The following is a 5,000-nucleotide window of genomic DNA, read 5'->3' as shown; positions in this document are numbered from 1 at the left end:
AATATTTTAGCTAAAAAAATTTGATGATATTCAATCAAAAAAAAAGTAAACAAAATTTTCCGACAAATAAACATCTAGAGGAATCATTACTCTGTGATAGTTCCTTAGTACGTAGTAATTTTGAAAGAATTGGGAAAAAAACGAAAAAATGGCAATCACCGGAAAATCGAACACATACCTATATATACGCCATATCTGGCTAAAAAAAAGATAGGCATGGGTAGCCAGATCATCTAGAAACACTTTCCAACACTATAAAAATATAAGTTTTGCGACACTACTTGCCAATTCCTTACGGTAACATGACTAAGCAAAAAAATGCAAAACAAATAAAAAGGGGCACTCGAGGAAAAATGGCTAACATTCTAATATACGGCATTTCAGAAAAAAAAAAAATTCAGCCACGTGCTAGTCAAACCATCAAGGCACATTTTCCGACAAATAAACATCTAAATGAATAATTACTCTGTGATAGTTCCTTAGTACGTAGTAATTTTGAAAGAAATGGGAAAAAACGAAAAAATGGCAATCACAGGAAAATCGAACACATACCTATATATACGCCATATCTGGCTAAAAAAAGAAGATAGGCATGGGTAGCCAGATCATCTAGAAAACACTTTCCAACACTATAAAATTATAAGTTTTGCGACACTACTTGCCAATTCCTTACGGTAACATGACTAAGCACAAAAAATGCAAAACAAATAAAAAGGGGCACTCGTGGAAAAATGGCCATTCTAATATACGGCATTTCAGAAAAAAAAAATTTCAGCCACGTGCTAGGCAAACCATCAAGGCACATTTTCCGACAAATAAACATATAAATGAAATATTACTCTGTGATAGTTCCTTAGTACGTAGTAATTTTGAAAGAAATGGGAAAAAACGAAAAAATGGCAATCACAGGAAAATCGAACACATACTTATATATACGCCATATCTGGCTAAAAAAAAAATAGGCATGGGTAGCCAGATCATCTAAAAACACTTTCCAACACTATAAAAATATAAGTTTTGCGACACTACTTGCCAATTCCTTACGGTAACATGACTAAGCAAAAAAATGCAAAACAAATAATAAGGGGCACTCGCGGAAAAATGCCCAACATTCTAATATACGGCATCTCAGATAAAAAAAAAGACATGCACGTGTTAGCCCAACCATCAAGGCACACTTTCTAACACATAAACATGAAAAAAAAATCAATAATATACGGCAATTCCTTACTACGTAGTAAATTTTTACAAATATTGAAAAAAAAACAGAAATTGGCAACCGCAGTTAAATACCCAATATACCAATAACTACGTCGTATCTGACAAAAACAAAATCACGCATGGGTAGCCAGATCATCTAGACACACTTTCCAACACTAAAAAAGCAAAAGTTTACGACACTATTTCGCAATATCTTACGGAAAAATGACTTGGCAAAAAAATGAAAAAAAAGGAAAAAGGGACACTCGCGGTAAAATGCCCGACATTCTAATATACGACATCTCAGATAAAAAAAAAGACATGCACGTGTTAGCCCAACCATCAAGGCACACTTTCTAACACATAAACATGAAAAAAAAATGAATAATATACGGCAATTCCTTACTACGTAGTAATTTTTACAAATATTGAAAAAAAAACAGAAATTGGTAACCGCAGTTAAATACCCAATATACCAATAACTACGTCGTATCTGACAAAAACAAAGTCATGCATGGGTAGCCAGATCATCTAGACACACTTTCCAACACTAAACAAGCAAAAGTTTTACGACACTATTTGGCAATATCTTACGGAAAAATGACTTGGCAAAAAAATGAAAAAAAATGAAAAAGGGGCACTCGCGGTAAAATGGTCCTCGTGGTGATGAACGACATTTTAACTAAAAAAAAAACATGCACATGGTAGCCAAAAAATCCACCAAGACTTTCCACAACTGATAACCTATACAAGTTGCACCATTCTACGACAATTTCATAATACGTAATAACTTTGATAATTATGCAAACTACCCTAGAAGGGTAAACTCGGACGCGAACGACCCCGACGCGTCTCAGAAATCGGGGAAGGAGTACAGCTACAGCAATGCACATCTGGACACTACTAGAGCGTGTAGGGGGAGACACCTCCTGCAGGTCGATCACCCACAAATTCAGTCACGGGGGGTGAGTCACGTGAGAAAAACCTGTTTTTTTTTGACGCTCGGGGTCGCAAACGATCCCACCGTACCTATCCAGGGTTAACGACCTCGGGATCAGAGCCCCAGGCGAAATCACACAAAGACAAGAGCTTGGCTCCGGCCGGGAATCGAACCCTGGTTGGCAAGCTTGTATAGACAGTGACTAAGCCACTTGGCCACGAAGAAGGATAAAAGTCAATGACAATTCTTCTGTACTTATACCTGTCGAATTCAGGTATTTTGTACTTAGAATTGAAATCAACCCATCCTCACCATCGTAGCTAATTGGTAGTTTGTTACTTGGCATTCAATTAATGATAAATTTTGCACATTTTTACGTGTTTTTCATATTCAAATAAGCCATATATATTTTTGATACATTAATGTCTGGATTCTCTTAACGACCTCGGGATCAGAGCCCCAGGCGAAATCACACAAAGACAAGAGCTTGGCTCCGGCCGGGAATCGAACCCTGGTCGGCAAGCTTGTATAGACAGTGACTAAGCACTTGGCCACGAAGAAGGATAAAAGTCAATGACAATTCTTCTGTACTTATACCTGTCGAATTCAGGTATTTTGTACTTAGAATTGAAATCAACCCATCCTCACCATCGTAGCTAATTGGTAGTTTGTTACTTGGCATTCAATTAATGATAAATTTTGCACATTTTTACGTGTTTTTCATATTCAAATAAGCCATATATATTTTTGATACATTAATGTCTGGATTCTCCTAACGACCTCGGGATCAGAGCCCCAGGCGAAATCACACAAAGACAAGAGCTTGGCTCCGGCCGGGAAACGAACCCTGGTCGGCAAGCTTGTATAGACAGTGACTAAACCACTTGGCCACGAAGAAGGATAAAAGTCAATGACAATTCTTGTGTACTTATACCTGTCGAATTCAGGTATTTTATACTTAGAATTGAAATCAACCCATCCTCACCATCGTAGCTAATTGGTAGTTTGTTACTTGGCATTCAATTAATGATAAATTTTGCACATTTTTACGTGTTTTTCATATTCAAATAAGCCATATATATTTTTGATACATTAATGTCTGGATTCTCTTAACAACCTCGGGATCAGAGCCCCAGGCGAAATCACACAAAGACAAGAGCTTGGCTCCTGCCGGGAATCGAACCCTGGTCGGCAAGCTTGTATAGACAGTGACTATGCCACTTGGCCACGAAGAAGGATAAAAGTCAATGACAAATCTTCTGTACTTATACCTGTCGAATTCAGGTATTTTGTACTTAGAATTGAAATCAACCCATCCTCACCATCGTAGCTAATTGGTAGTTATTTACTTGGCATTCAATTAATGATAAATTCTGCACATTTTTACGTGTTTTTCATATTCAAATAAGCCATATATATTTTTGATACATTAATGTCTGGATTCTCTTAACGACCTCGGGATCAGAGCCCCAGGCGAAATCACACAAAGACAAGAGCTTGGCTCCGGCCGGGAATCGAACCCTGGTCGGCAAGCTTGTATAGACAGTGACTAAGCCACTTGGCCACGAAGAAGGATAAAAGTCAATGACAATTCTTCTGTACTTATACCTGTCGAATTCAGGTATTTTGTACTTAGAATTGAAATCAACCCATCCTCACCATCGTAGCTAATTGGTAGTTTGTTACTTGGCATTCAATTAATGATAAATTTTGCACATTTTTACGTGTTTTTCATATTCAAATAAGCCATATGTATTTTTGATACATTAATGTCTGGATTCTCTTAACGACCTCGGGATCAGAGCCCCAGGCAAAATCACACAAAGACAAGAGCTTGGCTCCGGCCGGGAATCGAACCCTGGTCTGCAAGCTTGTATAGACAGTGACTAAGCCACTTGGCCACGAAGAAGGATAAAAGTCAATGACAATTCTTCTGTACTTATACCTGTCGAATTCAGGTATTTTATACTTAGAATTGTAAACAACCCATCCTCACCATCGTAGCTAATTGGTAGTTTGTTACTTGGCATCCAGACATTAATGTATCAAAAATATATATGGCTTATTTGAATATGAAAAACACGTAAAAATGTGCAAAATTTATCATTAATTGAATGCCAAGTAACAAACTACCAATTAGCTACGATGGTGAGGATGGGTTGATTTCAATTCTAAGTACAAAATACCTGAATTCGACAGGTATAAGTACAGAAGAATTGTCATTGACTTTTATCCTTCTTCGTGGCCAAGTGGCATAGTCACTGTCTATACAAGCTTGCCGACCAGGGTTCGATTCCCGGTCGGAGCCAAGCTCTTGTCTTTGTGTGATTTCACCTGGGGCTCTGATCCCGAGGTCGTTAAGAGAATCCAGACATTAATGTATCAAAAATATATATGGCTTATTTGAATATGAAAAACACATAAAAATGTGCAAAATTTATCATTAATTGAATGCCAAGTAACAAACTACCAATTAGCTACGATGGTGAGGATGGGTTGATTTCAATTCTAAGTACAAAATACCTGAATTCGACAGGTATAAGTACAGAAGAATTGTCATTGACTTTTATCCTTCTTCGTGGCCAAGTGGCTTAGTCACTGTCTATACAAGCTTGCCGACAAGGGTTCGATTCCCGGCCTGAGCCAAGCTCTTGTCTTTGTGTGATTTCACCTGGGGCTCTGATCCCGAGGTTGTTAAGAGAATCCAGACATTAATGTATCAAAAATATTTATGGCTTATTTGAATATGAAAAACACGTAAAAATGTGCAAAATTTATCATTAATTGAATGCCAAGTAACAAACTACCAATTAGCTACGATGGTGAGGATGGGTTGATTTCAATTCTAAGTACAAAATAC

Source organism: Palaemon carinicauda, chromosome 10 (assembly GCF_036898095.1).
Source record: "Palaemon carinicauda isolate YSFRI2023 chromosome 10, ASM3689809v2, whole genome shotgun sequence".
Lineage (NCBI taxonomy): Eukaryota > Metazoa > Arthropoda > Malacostraca > Decapoda > Palaemonidae > Palaemon > Palaemon carinicauda.
The sequence above is the reverse complement of the archived record's forward strand: the minus strand, read 5'-3'. Positions refer to the sequence as shown.